This window comes from Haemaphysalis longicornis, unplaced genomic scaffold, assembly GCF_048455015.1.
Source record: "Haemaphysalis longicornis isolate Haplotype H1 unplaced genomic scaffold, Haemaphysalis longicornis Haplotype H1 scaffold_15, whole genome shotgun sequence".
NCBI lineage: Eukaryota > Metazoa > Arthropoda > Arachnida > Ixodida > Ixodidae > Haemaphysalis > Haemaphysalis longicornis.
In genome coordinates, this window is record NW_027526257.1 from 8,899,493 (window position 1) to 8,923,585 (window position 24,093).

The 24,093-nt window shown below is 49.3% G+C and overlaps 1 pseudogene; it reads right to left on the reverse strand.

Annotated features, from left to right (window-relative positions):
* Positions 1 to 321: 321 nt before the first annotated feature.
* LOC144165851 (uncharacterized) lies at positions 322 to 20,871 on the reverse strand (annotated as a pseudogene).
* Positions 20,872 to 24,093: the final 3,222 nt, after the last annotated feature.

Sequence of the window (24,093 nt, forward strand, 5' to 3'; positions counted from 1 at the left end):
AGAAGCACTAACAATGCCACCGCCTCACCGATCGGTCATCGAGCACAAGGGTGCAGCGAGTTGGATGGGATATTAGATTGCATGAGCATGCTGCATGGGGTGCTCGTAGATATGCCCTCCCAGGAAGCGCTTCTGCTTGATTGGTTCGGTGATGCCGAGGCCAGGCTAGACTCCTACTGTGTTCTGCCAAAATGGCGAGTAGGGGTAATTCTTCCCTACTTGAGCGGGAGGGCTAGTGGGTGCCTAGTTGGACTCCCGGGGGAGCAGCGGAAGAGCTAAGCAGTTCTTAAAGCATCAGTACTGAAGGGGCTGAGGCTGGCTTCAATTGAGCGTGAGCCCCTTGTCGCTGCGTGTGGAGACGGAGAACATTCCGGGAGCGTGGCCGAGCGGCCAGTTGCTTTGCATGATGCAGAAGGACGGGAAGCGCTCGAGGAATCGGATGCAGTTGGTGTCGCGCACACTGCATGTTGTGTTTCTGGAGATTCCCAAATGTCGCGTCACGAAAATGTGATTGCCATGGGAAGCTCCAGCGAACTGAGAGAGGAAAGTGTATATAAGGCTACGGCCGCGCATGTAATGGCGTCCTAGGAAGTGTCAAGTAGGTCTGTAGGAGTGGCTGAAGAGATAGCCTCTGCATAATTGCAAGTCAGCGTTGATGTGACCTTTAAGCCGCCATCTGCAGCTTACGCTGACCAACGGGGCGTAGTGGACCACGGCGTCCCGAGCAAAGGAGCGGCCGAACCCGAGGGTTCGCCTAGAAGGAGGCGAAAGCGTCAGTCAGCTTCACCTCTGTGCAGCGTGGCTGCAACGCAGCGTGGCTGCAACGGGCCAGCAGCGGTTCCTTCTCGAGCGAGAAAGCGAGGAGAAAAGGGGCCCCTGATACTGTTGTGTGAAAGGGTGCGCCGCATGGCAACTGTGTTTTCAGACGACGATGGCCCGTGCGTACCGCCTTCTAGAGGCAGCTTGCTCTGAATGAGCTAGATGAGGATTGTGCCTATTTTGTCATAGAGACCTGCAGCCAGGGTCATTAATTACTGGCCATGCTGATTGTTGTGTCGCCCATTGAAGGAACGATGGAGCACGCGCAATAAGTGTGTGTGGTGTGTGTTTCGCGTGTGAAACATTCCTTAAGGTATGTTTCAAAGTGGCGGTGGAGGTGTAGGGCGCTTCGACGCACCAACTGGTGCGATCCCTGGGGCGAGCAGCGCAGAAATAAAACGAGCGTGTCGCGCGGCGCCTTGAAACGCCACGCATTCCGAGGAAGGCTGCGGTTGCTCGCACCGGATGTCTTAACTGCCACCACATGGACGAAGAGGACTGGCTTTTCCTTCTTCCGCAGAGCTTAGCGGCAAGGGTAATGGAAGATGAAGACAGACACACGCGGTCCGGGCGCGGGAGAGCTCGGCCCGCCGTCTTTGTCTCCGCCCGAGCACTGTTTTATAGCCACCCGCTGGGCTGTGAATAAAATGACAGTTTTTGCATCGGAAGCTGCGTTTGTCGGTTGAGGATACCCGGGGTCAGATCATCAGCGCTGCTGCTGCTTGGAGGAGAAGCCCCAGGGTAAAGAACATCGCGAAGATAACCAACCTTTTCAGTGCTTTCCTCTATCTGCCACTTCTGCCCATATTGAGTTCCTGTAGCGTGAAATATTAATGTTGTCCAATATTTCTCGTGCTTTGTTTGGCTCAAAAGACGTACTCGCGGCTGGAATAGAGCTGAGTGAGTTAAGAAGGGATAGGCTCTTTGAAGTGGCCAAAATTGTATTTTGTAATAAAACACCTTTAGATATCCATCACTCGGCATTCAAAAAATGATTATTTCCCACAAATGCGTATTACCAGACACTCTCCAGTGCCTGCTTAGTGCTCTGAAGGCTTCACTGAATAAGAAGTATAAGGGATATTTTTAAAAACCAGATGCTTTGTACAAAGGGTGTGGGCATAATGGGTCTACCTACGGGATAGCAAACCACCCCGGCTAGCCTCGTTAGAGACGTTGAGCGCCAACGTGGGCTCGATGGTCTCTTGTGGGCCTAAGTGGGGTTCAAGGTGTTCCCCCTACGCCCAGAACTGACCCATCCAAAATGTCCCAGAGAGGTACGCGGCCTCCACAAGGGAGATGCCGCGACGGGTTCGACTCACCGACACAGGCGACGACAGGCTCCAAGTGGCCAGGACGAACCAGGGGGTTTATTGGCCGAGTTGTTCAGTGCATAATAACGCCAAGGCCGGGAACTACACTGCACCGACGCGCGCCTCAAGGCCGGGCTCGAGCGGGCCACGACGACTGAGGCGACACGGGGCTGCCGGCGAGGTGGGGGTAGCCTACCTCGCGCGTCCGATTGGGGTCGTGGGTCCCGCTCCGGACGGGTGGCGGCGAGGGTGCGATACGAGCCGCGATCCCTCGCGTTCCCTATACTCTAGCCTCCATCTCCCTTTTCGTGCGCTCGGGCCAAGGGCCGAGAGAGTGATCCCCGAGCGAGCGAGCGAGAGCGAGAGCCATCCCGAGAGAGCCGCGAAACGTGCGCGTCGCGGTTATCAGGCGCGGAGAAGAGGAGCAGGTTCCCGGGCGAGGAGGAGCGACAGCGGCGGCGGGACAGTCGGTGCCCGCCGGCGCGTCGGCCCGCGAGGTGACGTCACGTGCACGGGAAAGCGCGCTCGTTCGAACATCGCGCTCGTGGGAGGAGGAAAGGGGATCAAGCGGATCCCCACATCCCCTCCCTCCTCAAGACCGAACCCGACCTGAAGGACCGGCTCGACAACAGCAGGCACAGCACATACCCTACGAGCTTACAACGGGTCCCCAGCCCAAGAAATCCGCGAATGTCCGCACGTTGGAGTCCACGCCGACACACACACGCCCACACTTCTAAGACACGCCAATCCAAAGTTCGACACGACGCCAGAGTGGTCGGCACGAGCAGGGGCCATCTAGATGAATCGCCAGGACACCAGGGAGCCAGGCCCAAGACCGCCAGACTGCGGGCAGGTTCACGCCGGACGCTCGAGCAACAGGCTGGAGGGTTGAAGCTGCCAGTCGTAGCTCGACCAGCTGCAGCAGGAGAGGGCCACCGGAGGTGGAAGGTAGCCGCAGCTGCAGGGTGCCGTACCGGCTGAAGGTCCCGAAGAAGCACCCAGGGCGCGCTCGTCGAAGGCGCCTGGGAGAGGAGCCGCGGCGAGCGGCGCCGCACGAGGCATCGTGAGGGAGTGCCCCGGGAAAGCGCTGGAGCGCCCGAGCTGCAGAGGTGTGCCACGCCCCTGGCGAGTGGCGACGTAGAAGCCGCCGGTCGATGCAGGATGGCGTGTGGCAAGGGCCGTGTGTGGTGCGGCAACTTTAGCTGAAGAAAATCGGGCTGGGGACCGAGCAAAGGAACAGTGCTGCAAAAAGGGAGACGAAAGGCGAAACCCAAAACCACCTGCCGGGAACAGCGGGGCGCGCAAAGGCTCGGGCCGAAAAAGTGGCCGTAACCCCGGTGCCGCGAGAAACTGGGGAGAGCTAACGGCTGCGTACTGCGTAACAGCGGTCGCACGGAAGGTAGCCTGCATTCCCCGTTTCGCTTTCGTCGGCGGCCATCCCCCCCCTTCCAAAGCGTCGCTATCGGCGACGAAGGCCTGGAGGGAAGAATACTGGAACGAAAGGCGTGAGGCCCGCGTCGTTCCCTAGGCCGCCGATTGAGTGGCATGCCCTTCTCCCGTGGTGTCTCTCCGACATCCGCCGTGAGAGAGGGTCTACCTGACGTGTCACGTGGGCTTATTGGTCCAATTGGTGGGCCCGTCGCCTGACGTGATGCGCATCCGCCCGCCACTGAGAAGAGGGGGCAAGCTCGCTGCCCAGCCGGGCGTCGCGAAGCAACCTCTCCGTGGCTGCGGCGTTGGCGCTCGCTGGCACTCGTTAGGGTTGGTCATGGGGCGGAAACATCGCCCCGCGCCAACGCTCCGCTCGGACGTGAGGACGCATGATCAGGCCCGCTGAGAAAGCTAGACGGGTGAATATCGTGGTCCTTTGTCCTCATCGCGTATGCCTAGTGCTTCAGCAGGGCGAAAATGTCGCCGATCAGCGAAGCAAACAGCGGCAGCCCGAAAGGAACCGACGAGTACGGCCACCGGGGTGGGGTCCCCCAAGTGTACGCCGCATTTTGCCGTGGTTGCGCCTCTCGATTGGCTGCATGAAGTGGGATATCTTGCGGGATCCGGACTTCGCGCTGTGGCACGCGCGGCACGAGCGAGAAGAGAAAAGCCTCCTCGCTGTGTGCGCGGCCGGTCTATTTAGCAGAGTGACACAACTTCGTAAAAGTCTTACGGTCGCTCGCTTATCCGGCCTGTCGCGAGTCGGGGAAGCTCAACGCGGCTTCCCTAGACAGCGGCAAATCTCCACCCTCGCTGAGCCTCGTGGGGCATTATCGGGTGAGATTTTATCGGCAGAACTCCCATCCGCTCCTTGCAAGCACGGGTCCGAGGCAAAAAATAAAAAACGCGCTTGCAGCAGCCTGGCTGCATAGCGCACGAGACCTACCGCAGTACCAGCGGTTATCGGCCTCCGCGACAGCGTCGCCCGCTCCATCTTGGAGCGCGACTCACACAGAGCCAAACGACGTACTATTTACATATTTACAAACGGACCTTACTGCTGCGTTCGGAGGAGGTTTGTTCTGCCAAAGGCGATGCCGGCGGACAACATGTGGTCCCCGGGTGCGCCTCTCGTCTGGGGATTGCCATATTCCTGGCTGCGTTCCCTTCGACGATCTCACCGACGAACACATTCGAGCACGTGGTCTTGTGTTCCGTCAAGTGCGGCGCGCGTCAGGAACCCCGTGTTAGCGACGGGGGCTAATCTCCGCCGCCACGTTCGCGTTTCCCTTCCTTTAGCGCAACGGCAAGAGCGAGGATAGTGGAGATCAGCTCGCTACATGCCTGGCCAGGTAGTGGAGTGGCCCAACTTCGTAAAGTCTTGCGGCCACTCGCCCAGTCGCCCCCGAGTCACGGAAGTATCGTATACCTTCCTCAAACTGCGGGTGCTCACCACCGTGAAACTCTCAGGGGGAATTTCCTTCGGTGGGATAAACTTCAGCGAGAGACATTGAGCGTGTAGCAGATACGAATCCGAGAGATAAAAAAACACGCCTGCAGCAGTACGAGCTGCAAAGCGCTCGAGGCTGACCACAATACAAGCGGTTAACAGCCTCCGGCGACAGCGTCGCCCGCTCACACAGAGCACGACTCACACAGAGCCAGTTAACATCGTATTTACAACACGGATCGTTCGGATCACCGGGCACCTGCTCGTCTCTGCTGGATGCAATAACGGCTGACAATGGGTCTGCTCGGTATGCGATATCGCCCGCTTGCACGCATCATGCATTCCCTTCGGGGCTCGCACCAACTGGCCGATGTTCAGCACGTGGCTACGGGGCCAGTCGGGTGCTGGGCGCGTTAGGAACATTCAAGCGGCCACGGGGGCTCACGTAATGTGTCCGCCACCACGTGGTGCTACCGCTCCCATTGCGCACGGTGACGTTTTCACGGGCGCAGCTTATATGGCCAGCACGCGTGGTTCGCGTATCCGCTTAAGCCAGCTGAATGCCACGTGGTCCGTCTCCACTGCGAACGAACTTTTGTCGACGGAACGGTCAAACTCGTTTACAACGTGTGGCTCGATCTCTAAGTAGTCTGTAGCACTACGCGGCAAGCGGGCCGCCGTGCTTTGGAAACACGAGATCGTAAGGCAAGCTACGCCAGGTCAACAAAGGAGTGCTTCCTAACGGGCGTAGCTGCGGGCTTAGCGCACTGCATCTCGCGCGCGCCGGGCAAGATCGACAAAAAGGGTCGTGCAATGCCTGCGCGGGGATGTGCTACGCTGTCCCGGCTGTGTCGTGGGAGCGAAAGGTACTCTTTTGCGACAGGGCCTTGGCGTCCACGCGTGCGATGATGCACGTGGTAGGACGAATGAGCGTTATCGTCGTCGGAGCAGGAGGCTCCCCGACGAGGCGCAAGGGGCTCCTCGGCGAGACGCAAACTTGGCCACAAAGGCCGTTTGACGTCTGCAGAATTGACTGTGACTGTGCAGTAAATTGACTGTGCAGAAAACAAACTTTTCACGTTTCGCCATTCAACGTTTGAAGCGGCAAAAAGACTAAAAATTACGTGATCACCAACGAAAAATAAAAATGCGGCCTGTGCCCTTATTAAGAACTCCCAAATGCAGTAATAAATTCCACTGCAGCGCATATATATGAAGCGCACAAAAACACACACAAAAAAAACCTCGAATGCAGGTCAACACTGCTCCCAATGCGCCACCTGAAAACTCCCAGTTGGAGGAAACAATACACTCCCAATGGTACCCCTGGAAACTCCCATTGTAGTGGCAGTAAAATGAAATTCCCATATGCTACTGAAAAAACTGCCGAAATAATGGGAGTAAGGCGAAACTCCCATTGGAAGGAGTTTTGAAAACTCCGAATTGGTACTGAGTTATGACACAAGCCATTTACTCCCATTCCGGCTTATTTGTGTTCTGTGTGTAGCGCCACGTTGCGGAGCCCACTGAAGTTCCCAGAACCATAAATCTGCGCGCCACAATCCCGGGGCATGAAAAGAATCATACAAAATTAAAAAAAGGACCTAGGGTCTTCATAGAGCATGCGCCGTGATTACCATACCCGCGCTATAATAAATTTCTACCGCGAATACTGTGTGTTTTGTAGCGTAAGCTACACTGACCGAGATTCAGCAGTTTCGCGGGTGCCGTGAAGGGCCGTTCTGCTCAAGCCCGAAGGGCATTGGATTGCATTCGATTGGATTGGATTGGATTGGCTTGGCTTGGATTGGATTGGATTCAAGTGGATTGTGCTGGATTGTGTTGCGTCATAGCCGCGGCCGATGCACTGGCGCCGGCGCGTGCGCAGGTGTGCGCTTCAATTGCGCAGTTGCCAAGTCTGACGCTGCGTCGGAGCCGCTTGACAGCCGTTTTACGTGGCTCGTGAACAGGCGTGCTGAGCATGCGCGAGGAGCAGTCACTGGACAGGACTGAACTTTCAGTTATTAACCAGGAACAATGCTCAATCGCAAATTACAAATAAACGTGTTTTGCTTTGTGCACCCCTTGGACTACGACCCGGTCAAACCTCACGTTGAGGCTCGGCACCGCAGCTTTGCTGGCCATCCATCTTCACGGGGTGGAAGGGCTCAGAATTTTTCCGGAAAAACAAATCTCGCCTACAAGATTTCGTCTTTAATTTTGGGTTTGTCCAAAGTTATTGCTGCCGGTCAGTCGTGGTGTGTTCTGAAGAAAGAAAAATAGAAAATGTCCTTGCGGTGGAAATTCTGTATTAGAGAACAACGTAAAGAATAGGTACAATCGTTGCCTGCTATTACAGCGGGCCTTATACGGAGCATATTTTTTGTCGCAATATTACTCGCTCCAATTGACGAGGATAGCCGTCATAATCTTTTTCTGCAAATTAATCGGTTAACAGTATGGTTGCCATCGGCCATGACGACTAAACTCGTCATCGGTTATTTTGGGCCCTTGACGGTGCATTTTTGCAAGACATTGAGGCCATGCGGTAAAGTCAACTTTAAATTCTTTACTTAAACCTGCAACACTCTCCTAAACAATATAAGGTGCTCGTTAAAAATAACAACGTCGGTTTTAATGCGACCACAAAATATGCGCCGTATCCCGATCGCAAATCCCAGCATAAGTCGTGCTGGGAAATTAGGTGGGCATCCTGGAAAATCAGGTGGGAATCCTGGAAAATCAGGTGGGCATGGTGATGAATGCTGGCAACTTTCCTGGGCAAGGTTTTTGTAAATGGGAGTAGGTGGGAACTTTGGCGGTAGGTTAGGTGGGCACGGCGGCTATCCTGGGCAATAGCGGCGGCGATCGCTGGCCAGCGCGACCCACCAGAAGCTATCCTGGGCAATAGTGGCGGCCTCGCTGGTCAGCGCGACCCACCAGAAGCATGCTGGGTTTAATAGTCTTGACATACATGGCCGAAGCTAATTTACAAAGATTGAGGCGAATGCAGGCAAGGCCATATGAGCGCGTGATAACAGCGGTGTAGAAAACGGCAGTGCACGTGGATTAAGTGCGGTCGCTGCGGCCGAAACGCGAGCCTTGCGAGTGTTCGAAAGCAGTGGAGGGCACAGCCGCAGTGCTCATCACTACGGTCCGATCATGTCTGTACGCACATGTACGTACGTTCAAGTCCTTAGCGAACGATTTGTATACTTCAAGCTTAAGACCCACTAGAGAATCTACGCCTGATCTAGGGGCTTTACCGAAGCCTAGAAACGAAGCGTCACCATCGCAGGCCTGCGCGCGCAAAAGCTGGTGACGCGAACTCGGCGAAAATATCAGCGACAAAATGCTACGCCGAACTTGCTCATATTCGAGATGTGCCGTTTTCGATCCAACGTTGCTCGCACGGCCGTCAAGAGCGCGCACTACGCGCTCGCAAGTTTAAAATAGCCCTAGCTTTCCGATGCGTGAGGCGCCACCATTATTTCCACATTTAATGCTGAGAAATTACGTTGTGTATATTAAACAAAATCGGCAACCACCTACAAACCTCCCTCAGTGAATTTGCGTAGATTTCTGCACTTTAGCGGCTGGCTGTTGATTTGGTACGGCCGTTAAGCATTCACGTCCTGCACGCCCTGCAAGCTCTTTTCTGTTTCTTTGCAATATAATTGATCAATTACAGTCGATCAGCGAATAGCTGGATTCTCAACCCAATTAATTTCCTTCACAGGTAAAAGCCACAGCTGTGATCACTTATATCATGTATTTAACATAAAGAACTCATGACACACATTCATTTTATATATGCTTTATTTGCACTTCAATTCTTTCCATTTTATTGGGAATATAGACTGCTAAAAACATGCATACACAATCCAATGCAATGGAAACCATTCAACGTATGTGCTCCTTGCACTTGTTTACTAAAACATATTTATACATGCATATTTATACATTTATAAATGCCCTCGCACATTTACATATATTTACATATTTACATTTGCATATTTACACATGCATATTTATACATTTATAAATGCCCTCGTACATCTGTTAGGCACTCTTGCCCCCACCCCCGAAATGGCCGAACTCGCTACGCACCGCTACGATATCACTGCAAACTGCATTCAGATTACCCTATATGACCAAGAGCACGCGAACCGCCTCCTAGCCACTACCAGTCTCACCTTCCAGACCAATAACCATGTGTTCACCCTTCCCATACAGGTCAGACAATCCCCAAATACTGCCAACACTTCACGTGGAGTCATCACAGTGGAGCCTAGGAATTCAAATGAAACAATTTTGAATTGGATCCACTGCGAGCAAGCGGACGTCTAGGCGGCGCAACGAATAGGCAAAACAAATCGAGCAGTTCTGACTTTCGACTCCCGTACGATACCACACATGGTTAAATATTACATGGCTATAGTTAAAGTGTCGCCTTGCCAGCCAAAGAGAATGGTCTGCTTCGCATGCCACTGCATCGGGCACATGGCGAAGTACTGTGCGCACCAACCGGTGTGCCGCAAATGTGGGCGCAGTCATGCTGAAGCTGAGCCATGCGAGCGCACACTTTATTGTGTGGCTTGTAAAAAAGATGATCATCTGGCGGTGGACCACACGTGTCCTGCCCACACTGCCTCCCCCGCTCATACCTATTCCAAAGTGCAAAATGGAGTATTCTGGGCGGATCGTGTACGTTCTAATGGCTCCTCGAGCACCAACACTGCCGATGGACTTGTGCCTCCCCCAGCTAGCGCTACAGCGGATCCCCCACCTTCACTTTCGCCAACAAAAGATTCAATTCTACAAACCGTACTATCCCAGCTTAATAGCCTTCGGTCTGAACTCCACCTGCTTCGTAAAGAGAACGTGCAGCTCAAGGCGGAACTTGTAGCATACCGCCAAGGGTCCCATACCGCGCCCGCGCAAACAGCTCCCTCAAGCACAACAACGGCTCTGGCTCCTCCGATGCCTCGCTCTGCGGAAATCTTCATCAACAAAACTATTGCTAACGCAGCCCTCACACCCCACATCATCAGAAAATGTATTCACCGGGCAAGATCTCCACCCCCTTACTGCCCCTACTGTCAAACGTCAGTTTTCGCCACTGCGCCGCATTTTCCTTGTACCGCCCAATACCAACGCTTTGCCACGTGATTCCTCTCAAGACGACCCCCCCCCCCCCCTTCGAAGACGCTAATTTTCTCACAGCCCTAGGGGAATTTTCCTAGAGAGTGGTCTCTCGAGATTAGTGTAAGCCAAGGCCTACCCCGGTCGTAGTAGTTGACTTGACTGCACTCACATGATCCCAACCCTAGCCTGGCTCTGCTGACCGCAGTGATCTCTTCTATGGCATTCAAGGACCCACCAGTTGTGCTACTCGGCTACTCCTCCATGCCTTTTCCCCATCTTCCCTTATTATGGTCGCATGGCCTTCCCTTTGAAATAAAGGATTACAACAACAACATGTACTTTCTTATACACCCTCTCTTGCCTCAGAAACCCAGCCATTCGGTTCCCGGCTGTGGAGGTCGCTTTTCTGATGTAGGCGAAAAGAAAGAAGCGCCCGTGTGTTCAAGGTATCAGCGCGTGTTAAAGGCACTCAAGCGGTCAAAATTAAGCCCTCCACTACGGTGCGCCGCATCGCCTGTGTGGCATCGGTGCATTAAACCTTATAATCATCAATCAATCAATCACCCTCCCTTGCAAAAACTTTACCTCAAAGTTCTAAAGGCCGCGAAAAGGTTGTAAGCAAGTTCTAGTTAACACGAGGTCGCGGGTTTGATTCCCGGCCACGGCGGCCGCTTTTCTGATGGAGGTGGAAAGCAAAAACGCCTGTGTGTACGTGATTTTGGCGCACGTTAAAGATCCCCAGGTGGTCAAAATTAATCCGGAGCCCTCCACTACGGCACGCCTCATCGCCTGCGTTGCATCAGCGCGTTAAACCCTACAATCAATCAATCAAGTTCTAGTTAAACGTCTAACAAAAAAAGTTTGACAATACAGAGTCAGAATTAGTTTCACAAGAATGCAAGATATGTTAAAAATGCTTTGAAGAATATATGCAGGTAATAAACATAATAACAACACAGCTAGCAGTTCAATTTAAGGCTGAGCACGAGGTCGCGGGTTCAATTCCCGGTCGCGGCCGCCGCTTTTCAGATGGAGGCGAAAAGCAAAACCGCCCATGTGTACGAGATTTCGGCGCACGTTAAAGATCCCCAGGTGGTCAAAATTAATCCGGCGCCCTCCACTACGGCCCGCCTCATCGCCTGCGTTGCGTCGGCGCGTTAAACCCTACAATCAATCAATCAGTTCAATTTAAGACGAAAGGTATGCACTGCTGACCACAACTTGGGAGACACACTCCCTTGCCAAATTAATCTCTCTCAATTTTGTTTGGGAGGTCGCAAATGAATGTTTTTTCTACCTCCGGGAAGACTACAAAAAGAAAGGTGTCTGCAATCTCTGTAGGCAGCAACACATCCAAACATGTGTCGTGCGACAGGAAGCTTTCCTTTATGTGTTGTACAAAAGAACGGACATCCGCAAGCACAACAGCTCTACACAGGAGCACAATCTGGCTTCTTTCCAGACACAAGATTTTTTCGATGCGCTTGTACTCCCTGTCGCATGTCCTCACAAAGGTTGTGTCGGACTTCGTAGGCCTTTTGTAGGCCGCGCTGTGGAAAACCTGCCTTGCTTGAACAAAGCGTTCATACTGCAGGGCCCTCGTGACAGTCGCCCCACAACGTTCATGAACAGCCCTTTGCTCCTATCGGCTGAGAGTAGTAGGCTTGCCCACCCCCAGAAGGCACAGCCCATCATTCACACAAAGTGCGTTTTTCACATGGCTGTACCCCAGGAATTCTTGGGCAAACAGTTTCTCGCCGAGAGGTAGTCGAGGGCTGTTGATCAGTTGATGGAGCTGTGTGAACATTACCACCCTTTCGGTGATTTGGTGTGGCAACCCCTTGGCGGCTGACACCTGCCGAACTATGGCTCCATTGCCACCCTCGAACACAAAGGCCGAATGAGCCCAGAGTGGTCCCAGAGAGCGCACGGAGTGGGCCAGGTGCAGTAGCGCATGGACATTAAATGTCAAGAAACTGATGCCATACAGAGCCTGACATCGTGACACGAAGCTTTCCAGAAGCTGTTCTGAAACAAATAAAAACACGAGATATTCGTACTACTCAAAATTCAATTTGACCCAAAAATGTAGTTTTAGAAGGATCCTAGCTGTAATGTTTCCCTAGCCCACAGCTCTCTCAAAGCAGTATTTCTTGACAGCTGTTGAAAGCCTTTGCTAAAAACAGACATCAGACAGTTGCAGAGTTGCAACTCACTCAAAAAAGGAACATCACCTCCTATTATTGTATTTGAGAGCACCAGAAATGAAGGAGAGGTCAGGGCTTGCACGAATGAGCAAGACATAAGCCACTAAAATATGACTTATTTCAACTGAAAGACCAACAATCCAGTATAGATATTAAGGCAAGTAATAATCAATTATGGTACCAAATTTGCCACAAAAAATTACACAGAAAAGCATGAAGGTAGTTTTGTTGCTAAGAAATCAACAGAAATAGCAAGCATTTTTCCTCTTATCTGTATCGCTGTTCCATGGTGTCGCATATTGCGAACAACAAGCAGAACATTCAAGCAGCATATGAAGTCTAACCTACCATGGGATATGCATTTTAATGTGAAAGCATTAAACGACCCATTAAACGAAAAAGGCAGTGTGGGCAGAAGTAGTCACAGGAAGTTGTAAAATTGTTCCCAACCCGTGTGCCTAGGAACCATTCGACAGCCCACGCATTCCACACCACAAGCTTAAGCTCTGCAGTAGCAAAAAGTGGTCATCTATGTAAGTACACTATAAATAAAGTAAGGAAGTGGAAGAACGGAGTGAAATGAGTGAACAAAATGAGCCAAACAAGGAAGCGAAATTCCCCATTGCCAACTCTTATATTACAAATTTGCACGAATGAGCTTAACGTAATACAAAGGAGACAGACCAAAGCCATTCAAAAGTGTTAAAGTAAAAGCGGATCCCTAAGTAAGAGGACAGGGCCCTTCGACAATTCAATGCAGAAACAACAATGCGTCACCGGCATTCAGTCAGACGTAATTGGTTTCTTGCATGCTTGCGTCTTCTCTGAGCTTTTTCTTTTAATTTGTAAACCCTTTTAGTGGTTTCCATGCAATGCGATCAGATTTTATTGAGTTTAACGAGAAGTGAAAATTTGCTTTAATGATTTTTTATGCAAGAAATCCTTGCTGTCAAAATGGCTTACCTGCAACAGACATGTAATACATGCAATTTTATTAAGACGCTCTGGTGATATATTGGTGAACCAGCAACATTAGTGGGCAGCACAGATAACTCCCTGTAATCTGTAGTGCCCTATTAAAAAGCAGCTTTTTCAGCAATACGCGCTCTGCACCCATGTAGGAATAGCGGGGCTTTTTGGGAAGTGCAGACTAACACAAATTAAACAGCCTTCATAGTACGTAATCTAAAGCCCTGTGAATTCTAACCAAAAGTAAATCAGTTGGCAAGATAACTCGAAAAAGGGCATGACAGCACACTGTACCTTATAGCACTATAAAAAATGTAAGAAAAATAATTCAAGAACGAGGGGCTAAAGGCAGTAAAGCATGCAAAATGACCCTTCGAACTACATACCTGCTCTGTCAATCTCGGAATAGGAAAGCTGCTCTTGCAGGAGTGTGTGGAGTGCTTCCGTGAACTTTGCAAGGTGCCTCCAGTAAAATATGGAGAGAATTCCATGAAGGCACGGCACTGCATAAAACAAAATCCACTGCCTCCACTCCGACGCCTTCCAGTGGCTTCGCTCTTTTAGTGACCGAGGCAGTCTGGTTACACAGTGTGGATGCTTAATGGCCAGCAATCTCGCGTCAATCTTCTCAAGTGTTGAGGGGTCCCCTGCACAAATATATCACGAAAGAAATTGTAGACTTTGCTCAGCAATGTGCTATTTGTTTATTTATGCAGATACCTACATTGTCTTCATGGCTATTTATGCATGTAGGAGGGAGAAGCAAAGGAGAATACAAAAGAAAAATAATACAGCTGTCGCACATAGAGATTGCATTTCTTTAACAGTAGTTCTTGAACAAGAATGTTGCATACATTTGCATACAAAAATGCTGCCCATTATTTGCAGGCAGCACTGGATATAACGCGCTTAGAAACAAAGTCAGAGGGTTATTCACACTGATTTGCTTCTCTTTTCCCCCCCAAAATTTCTGAAACTGGGGACTGTTAACAAAAACCAAGTGCTGTTTTTGCCATCACAATGTTTTTCCGTGCCACTTTCTTGCTTACAACTGATGAACTGACTTATGCCTTCAGACTTATGAAGGGAAAGAAAAATAAAAGCTTAAAATAGCCTTTCATGTTATGGATAAAGCAAATTCGTCACCACATGAACCAGAACCCCAAATGGCTGTTTCCATTTATGCCAAAGTAGGCGCTCAAATATTTCTGTTCAGGTTTTACTTTTTGTTGTGCTGTATGTAACAAAAGATTATTATGTCCTCAGAATGGAGCACGAGACATTTTCTTGTAGCAGTGAATGAGCCAAGCTCGTCTTTGGCAGCAACAATGAAAGAGGGATGGGCAGAATCAGCTAGTATGAGCAAAAATGGGCATCTGTCGACATTTCGGTGCATATTAAAGATCCCCAGAAGGTCAAAATTAATACAGAGCCCTCCACTACAGCACGCGTCATGGCCTAGGTTTAGCTTGGTTGCATAAAACCCTACAATCAATTAAAATGAGTTAGTATATGGGAGGTGTAGAATTTTGCAGTAGGTAATGGCACAAGAGTTACCCAGCTACATAGCGGCAAAATATGAGTGGTTAGAAATAGTGAAGCCCGCATATACACACGTACTTACTGTCCAAACAATGCCTGCCCACAAGGGACAATTTGATCAAACAAAGAAAAATAGGCACTAATAATGTATTCAGAAATCGTATTAAAATCGGTGCACGATAGCCTATAGTATTTGGAAAATTTACTGACTCTTTTTTTTGCTCAGATCAGTTCATAATAGGTAATGAATTACAACTCACCCATTAACGGCCAACTGCACTCAAATTTCACCTCGACCAAATTTATTTTTAATGCGTAGTAAGTACCCCCCCCCCCCCGAAAACAGCTGGGACACGAGTGGTAGCCCCTGAAATGGCTCGTTTATCAGCCAGAAGCGTTTAAAAAAACTCTGCTGCAGACGACGCTGCACCTGCCGGCGGATCGCGTAAACAGCCACGACGTGCCTGTGACGTTCCAGCCGACGAGGACTTATTCCTCTGGCCAGCCACGCATCTGGAGAACCGGTCGAGCTCTGCTGCGCACGCTTCTCCATTTGCTGCCCCGTGCGCGCGTAGAGCTTGCGCGCAAGACTTTTTCCCGAGCGGCTAACCGTCCAGCCCAAAACTCTCTCAATGGTCTGGCCGCTCGCTGGACGGCTGCAGCATCACTTAAATGGCCGCGCTCTCCATGGTTTCGGTTTCAAAATCGTCGATTTTTGCTGAGCACTTGTGGCGACCATGCGCGTATTTCAGCTGTGGTATATTACATGTTGCTTTTTTTTCCCGCAGACAATATGGAAATAGGGTTTCCAGGAGGTCAAAATTTTCAGTGCAGTTGGCCTTTAAAACTGCATAAAGTGTTACCAATTATGAATTACAGTGCAATTCATGGCCTAGATTTCAGTTTCAGCTGCTGAGAGCCCAGAAGCAGGTTTGGGGTGCTACAGAGGTTAGTCAATGTCAACCAAGCATGACACAAGCTATGTCTTCGCTTTATGAGCATTGACGGCAACCTTTCACAACCACCTGTATGAACTTCCACCCTAGCTCAAATAAGACAGTCCCACCTCATTCAGTAAGCTCAGAATTCCTCAATGTCAGGGCAGGCATGGTGAAACAGGACAAAGACGTCATGCCCCTTTAAAATGCTTTGCTTCTGCAGTTATTTTTGTCCTGCATGTGTTTCTCAATCTTAGTCCCAGCTAATATGCATGCTAATACAAAAGGGAAGGGACAGCCCAATCCAAGTTTGACCAGCTGGAACCTTGTACGTCGCACACCACCATAAGTTTGATGTCAAAGAGCAGCTGAGTCGTGTCATTCCCAGGCCGCCCAAAACTGCAACAACATTATGATTTCAAACTGGATCTGTTTGACGCTTACAACCATAGGAAGGCACCATTGCAGCTCCTACACTCGGGGACAACCTTCTCTGGCAATGCAGTTAAGGCTATAGAGCCGTTCGGGACAACTAACTCCCAATGCGTCGGAGGCGGCGGCGGGGGCGAGTGGGGGGGAACTTACTAACTTGACTAGCTTAAACCGGTATAAATGGGAATCACTAAGCTCACATGCTAAATTGTTTTGCTGTCATCGCTTATGTTTCGCGGTAGCGTAGCCCCAAGCTGGCAAATCAGGATGGCTTGGTACTGTGCTGTCTCACCCTTTTGAAGACACTCTTCTCCATTTTCTTTCCCGTGACTCACAGCCGGGCTACAGCGGTGGCGTCCGCAGCTCTAGCCCGGTCGTGGCTGACGCTTCTGATGCATTAGGGACAGCGACCCAGGGAATTCTGAGTAACGGTTGGCAGAATCTCCCGTTTCACTCTTTGTAGAGCCACGTGTGTGAATTGAAGTGACGTCGCATGGGCAATTGTTGTGGGGGTAGTTGACAGCTTTGCTTTCCAACCACCTTAAGAGCGTAGATTGGAGCCAATTTTTTCTGTTCCTAGTGTGAGTGTGCGTGTGTGCTTTTCCTTCTTTTTTCATTTTTTACCCTGCCTTTATTCCCTCTCTCTCCTTTATCCCTCCTCTTTATCTTTCTAACATCCCCTTCCCCCACTTCCCACCCCCCAACCAGCAGGCGTTCCGGTGGCAGTGTCCACCCATAGGCATTGAATTACACAGGCTGGTGTACGTTCCTTCCATGTTTATGTCCAGTTCAGTATTCCTTTAAAGGTAATTGGTCTATGATCAACGTAAACGACAGGAGCTTCAAGAAAAAGAGTGCTACAAACCACGACAGAAAAAACTGAAGAACGACGAGAGTAGCGCTCTTTTTCTTCAAGCAATATGCACTAACTGGCCCAACGGCTAGTTTACTGAAAGGACAGGAGGATTGCATGTCACATTACCAATGTAGAAGTTCAATCCAGAATTGCAAGACGACAAAAAGTATCCGTCAGTTGCTTAGTAACACCTAGGAGGGCGTAGTGCATGTATTCCACGCTGAAGCCATTGACAAGGTCCAGACCTGCACAAGAAAAAGTGTAAATAGAGGCTGTATTTACACTTGCCTGTTCATACAGGCAAAAAGTCTGTGACATCAACAGGCATGAAGCCTGTTCACTCGAGAAAGTAAAACCTACAGCAGCAATGCACAGCCTCAAAAAAAGTTTTTAGCAAGTGAACATGAACACAAAAAATAATTTTATATGCAAAATCCTCAACGCAGTTTTATCAGCTTTCAAAAAATGTAGTGAGACACATAGAGGAAAGAAAAGCTTGGAAGAGACCCCTAGCAATTCCTCGGAATTATAAAATGTGTGGTGGAAAACATACACCTCAACATGCCAGTGGCTGACTTTAAAACAGCCACTTCGTAACGGCATTGAAGCGCTGGTACAGAGAGGCCATCTTTTGCGACTTGGCCAACATTCAAGGGTTCCGCACTCCAATACAGGGGCTACATTTCAGGGAAATAACGGGAGGATCATAAAGGCGAGTGCACTTGTTGCACCCCAATAACGTACGGGTCAAGTTTACGGGAACATAAGGGGAGGCTTTTAAAAGGCGCAGGCGCCTCGGGCGGGGGAGACTCTCCTCCTGCACCTGTGCACTTGGTGCCTCACTCTACTACAAAGTGAGCGGGCTCGCAAATGTAAGCCGCTTACTTGCGTTTTTACGGGTGTAAGCCATGTGGTGCGGATGTAAACCGCGTGATTGTGTTGCTACTGCCAAAGGCAGTTCCAATTGCATTATGTAAACAAAGGTCATGTTCAGAGTATCCAATAAGTTTTGTGGCCCCAAATGGGAAGGTGGGCCAAATAAGTGTATGCGGTACAGTCAACAAACCAATGGTCGGTTTCTTTTGTATTTGTTTTTGCATTTGAATGTTTTGAAGTTGCGCATGTAGCAAGGAAGACCCGAGTAAATGAAACGTCTTGTGTAAAGGGAGCTGGTGCTTGGGGTGGGGGAGTAGTTCCCCCCCTCCCGGGACACAGGCTGTCCTCTCAGTGCACAATTTATGTACCAAGAAGTGTATGTCATTTGCATTCGTGTTCATGCAATGTTAGTTTTTCACTCATTTCGTATCTGCTTTGTTAATAGCAAGGAGAGATGTCGTCCTGCAATGTAACGGACGGACCGAGTATGTAAACGTGGAAAAGCGTAACCACGAGTGTTTTGTACTTCCTTTTGTTACAAGAGAAAATAAAAATTCCTTTCGTAGTGGACAACTGGATAAAGTAAAAGTGCAGGAGGTTTTAATGGGAAAGCAAACCAGAACGGCAATAAGGGCCCCCTCAAAATGACATCTCCGGGTGTCCCACAACAGGCCATCTTTGCCTTTTTTAAGTTTTCCTTTCCTCCACAGTAAGGAGTCGCAATTATATCTAACACAAGTGCTATCAGAAAGGACAAAAACATGGCTCGCATGCATGGCTTTAAATGAATGTTGGTTGGCTTTTAATACGTAGTTCTGAAACACTGCAAGGACGTCATTAAAAGGGAAAGCTCCAGGAGTTATAGATCCCTTTTCACCCCATCTTAATAGATCCCTTTTCACCCCATCTTAATGCTCCTTCTAAATGTAAAATTAATCCAGCTTGTTCAGTGAGCCACATGTACAGCCTCCTATCTATACTATGCAGCATAATGTTCATCATGTTCCATTATTCCATTCAGCAAGATTTTCTAATGAACTAGTCATTGAAAGATTGGAAGTGTTGGGCTGATTTCAGCCTTTACTTCGTTTCATACAACAGAGCTGACAACTAAAAAATCAAGTAGCTTACCTCGCAGGTTCATCAACGCAGATGGCCCTTTTATGCCGTTGACAGTGTCCTTGAACACAACAGCAAGTTCCATATTTGTTGCAACCGTTGCTGATGTTCTGGCGTCCGGCGGCTCTGTCATGGTGTACCGCATACTCCCTTGAGGCATAGTATAGAGAAATAGTGAATTAGATAAAAACCTTTGAAGTACTTTTCACATGCTGCTACGCCAACAACTGTGGTAGCTACCCTAGCCGCTGCAACTTGCCTGATACGTTCCGTATGGGCTAGTTTTGAGGTAAAAGAGAAAGGAAGTTTTTTGTAACTGCATTAAAACTTTTTAACATCATCCTGAGGTCTGCATCTTCAGTTTCTTGACTAAAAGAACATGACAAATTATACCCCTCTGCGAGTGAAGCAGCTTTTCAGCTTCGTTAAAGGTACAATGACCTCTGCGCTGTCTTATGTGCAGCTGCACTGTGCTATTAGCCCACGTGGTTTATAACCTTACTATTTAGTTTGAGTCTAGAGCCTAAGTTTATCTGTACTGGGTAGCAGAACAGAAAACTTCATGTACTGTTTGCGGCCGCTGCACCAATTACCCCCCAATCTCCAGCGATGACTGTGCTGGCACCACCACCGCTCTCTTTAATTGTGCTGTCCTCCTGGAAATAGGAGAGAACTTGTATCTTTAGGACTGTGTTAAGTACTGCTGAAGGGAATGCTATCATAATGAAGAAAATACCAGTGACCAGTGACATCTCAGTCACTTTTCACATACTTTCATGCTATCTCAACTTGCAAAATACTGATCCGTGATGATTTTATGCCTAGTATCAACTTTTCGCTTCACAAAGAGGTCTGACGGGCTAAACACACTAAAGTTTTGCTTAATTTATGCCTCAGACACCAGCTAATTGGCATGGAGGATGGTGCAAGTGCAAGAGCACTTTTGAACGCAAAATTTTAGTTTTGAAAAGGAGTGTAAACCTCCTAAAAAAATAATAAAATGTTCTGTGCATCCTCAACCTTAATCTCGGTAAGTAATGAATAACTCAGTTCAACATGACCCTGACTCTTTCTTTAAAAATGGCGCAACAACAACAATGTATAACAGAGCCAAAAACAGAAGTGCAAACATTACACCAGCACAAAGGAAAGGAGCACCCGCAGGTTTATTTCTAAGCAATCATGTGTTAATGTGCTCATGCGTAAGAGAGCTAACGGTTAAAGAATGGTCCTACTAACCTGCAATGTGCTCGCCGTGGATCAAGCACCATGGGCAACCAAAGTAGCCGTTGAAAGGCACCATGTTCAGCACAGCCGCCCTAGCTGGGGCGTCAACAGAGCAGCTCAACACGACTGTCCTGGTGACATGCGTGTGGCTCATGTATTCCCATTTCAGCGGCCTTATAGAGTTGACTTCTGCAACAAACTTGCTCAGGAACAGCTGCATGTTCGGGTGTGTTTTGCCGAACCAAAGGCCTGCTAGAACACAGTTCTTCAACCGCAAATGAGGAGGCAGTTCATTTACAATGAACTGTACAGGCCAGACAGATGTCTTCGAGGATTTCCAAACTGGGCTCCCATCGGTGTTTACGGTGAGTGTCAGATCGTCCCGTGTAAGGCTTCGTTCTTCCTTCAGTCTTGCATAACATTCGCTGCTTGTTATGTCAGTTATGTTGCTTGCGGGCTGGTGAAGCTTCTCCAAGTTTTTATGTAGTTCTGCTTTCGTTTTCTCAATTAAGAATCTTACTTGCTTCTCCAGGTTCAGCATTACAAAAAATGAGCCCCGGTCCCTCTGCATCTTAACTGTCTCAGAGTGGTTGCACACTGAGCAATGAGCCTCGTCCAGATCCACATTCATTTCAGCACTGCACTGCTCGCATACGTAATGGTACTGAACCACATCTTGGGTCTCGTCAGACCACAGTTTTCGGAACAAGTACATGCTTGGGGGCAGAGCATTTGCTCCAAAGAGGAAGTTGATCAGTTTCGTCAGGTCGCCCAGCGCTGCCCACGACAGCCCGTGCGAAATGGCAAATGCCATTACAGCAGCGATTGCGCCCGTTTTCGTCACCTGTGAGTTTGGTAGAGTTTGGCCATCGAACTTCGCAAAGCCTGCGCCGAGTAAATCATACTCGTCTGCAAAGTCGCCTTCAAAGTCGCCGATGGTTTCATCCTCGTCGCTCGACTCACAGCTGTGCTCCGAAACGTAATCGTCTTCACAGTCAGGTGGAACTTCATCGCGTCCGCTATCGGCACCGACTACGCTGTAATTGTTTTCCGGGTCGTTAGGAGGTACCCCATCGTGTTCACTATCGGCGCCAACTTCTGGAACGGTGCTGCCAACTGTATAGTCTATCGTGCTCGACGCTGTGGTGTCCGTTGACGGATGCTGGTGGCCCATCTCGGAAACGCTAGCAGCTGCTGTTTGAAGCGCAGCGGCATTTTCTTTCGCACGCTTGTAAAAAGTCGACGCCGGCACTTGAAAATAGTTTTCCGCGTCTAAATACTGTTTCCTCCGCTTCCTCACTTTGTCCGACATCGCCACAGGGCGCACTTGCAAGGGAGGACAAAGAGGATTAGCTGCGTCGAGGCGGTCGAGGCAGAAAGAAATGCGAAGTATTTTCAGGCGGTGGAAGTACAGGCGTGAGATATAGTGTTCAGCAGCGCTCAGGACAGGGATTTTAAAGGCTGTTCCCTTTGCAACGGGTGGTTTCGTTTCGTTGGGTTTGTTTCGCTGGTTTCGCTTTCTGGTTTCGTTTTTCCTGCTCGCTCTATTTACACTTACGATATTCTCAGTTTAGCGAATGAACGCGATAACCCAGGTGTATTTTTTTAATTCGGCGTATGTTTTAATCGTGAGTCATAGCTAATAATTTTAATAATTGGAAGCGGCGATGCTCGGATCAGAGCAAGAGCCTAGGCTCTGATCCGAGCCGAAATTATTGTTAGAACTAGCTAGTTCTTGCAATAATTTGCAAGAACTAGTTTGCAAGAACAAAAAATTTGTAAGAACCCAACGCTCCTCAAACGCAAAAGGGCGTTCTGTACGGTTTGTTGGTACACTATCTTCAAAAAAACACCTCAGACGTTGGGACTACACAAACACACAACACAGGCGCTGTGTTGTGCCTTTGTTGCTTAGTCCCGCCGCCTGCGCTTTGCCTCTTCCATTCCTCCAGCTTTTCAGAGCTTCGCGTATTCATATTTTCGGCCGAAAGCGGGACAAAACACCGTCTTACAAGCAGGCTACGGGACGTCGGGACCACAGCCGCAAAACAGGGACATGACCCACCTAAATCAGCAAATCTGGTCACTTTAAATTTATGCCTACTGCTATTTTAGACGTATTTTGAAAACGTTTTTTCAGCGTCCGCACTGTTGAGGCCAACGTCGGTTGACGCCAACCTACAGGTACTAGTCGACGCCGTCCTATTCTTTGGGTGAAATAATGGAAAGACGATTGGAAGTTTGGCATAAAGTAAATTAGGTTGACTTGTCGTATCGAAGGAATGGAGATCTGGAGCAACATATCTTTGGACTGGTGTACGCGGACAACGTGTACGGTTGATGGCAGATAATGCGGAAGACCTTCAGAAAATGAACGACACGTGTAGGGAAGAACGTACCTAGGCCTAAATTTTAATCCTCAGAAATCGGAGTATATAACGAAGACTTAAACTAATAGGATGCCAATGAGGATTCAAAAGAAAGCCGAGTCACTAGGGATGTGGCTAAACGAAGGAATATGCTACAAATGCTAATGAAGAACATGTTAAAATGAAAGCATGAAAGGAGGACGAAACGTGAAACATCGAGCGGACAGGGCCAAATAATGGTGCCGGTGCTCAGGTTTCCGATTGTCATATTATGCTTAAAGTTATTTTCCGGCCGGGACTGCAAGTTAACCAGCTAGAAGGCAGTCAGCCGATTACCTTTAATTGGGAGCTCATGCATAGTAATTAAGACAACAAATATGCGGTGGTACAGGGGGATATGGGCTGGGATTCTTTCGAAGCCAGGGAAGCGCAAAGCAAAATACGCATCGCCGAGATGCCCCGAAATTTAGCAGACAAGATGTGGTCAGCCAGAGCGCACAGGTACCTGCACCTTGAAAATCGCAGGAAGTGAACGCAAAAGCTCATGACCAAATAGAAAATTACCGGGGAAAATAAAAAAAATCTTGGATGGTTACAAAAAAAGTGAAGGAAACATGGGCGCTTTCTGGGCAAACGAATGATAAACAAATGATTATGGGGTGCCAGAAAGCAGGCAAACAGGAGGTCAGAAAAAAGAACTTTTGCGGCAACGATAAATGCGGTGCGTTGCTTTTCGACACTAGAGCTGTAGCTCGTGTCGCCCCAGGATGAGGCAGTGGTCGTGGAAAAGTTAAACAGTGAACCACATAGTAATGAAATGCTGAAAGATCCAGCCAGCAAGAGGAAGTCCTCCTTAATGAGGCAATGGGTTTCACCGTTGCTAGGATAGCACTAGGCATTAAGCATTAAGCACGTTGATAGGTCAGCACTAGGCATTAAGAAGAGATAAGTTTGGGATAAAAGGAGGGCCAAGTCGACCAAGGGCCATTGCACCCTGAGATAGCGTCATACCAGCGGGAGTTTATTACAAGCGAGTAAGGGAAACGAACTGGAGGAAGCGGCTTTTCCTCGAATCGTGGCATATTCAACGCACACCTGGGAATGTTAATCGCTCGCTTGGCACTCTCCCCTCGGTGTACACACACGGATTACGTGCCGCAGCGAGGGGCTTTGTGCGAGGCCAGCAAATGTGAGAGTGTGAGACTATATGATGGAGCTGCAGCGTGGCCACTGTCACCCCTGAAGAAGAAGCCGAGCCGGCTTCGAAACGTCGGGTTTTCTGCCTTTTGCGTTGTATTGGTTGGAGCCTAATTAAATCTCAGTTCAGTACTTCCCAACCAGACAGAAGTCTGTCGAAATGTTCACTTTCAAGCGAGTAAGCATGCGAGTATGTG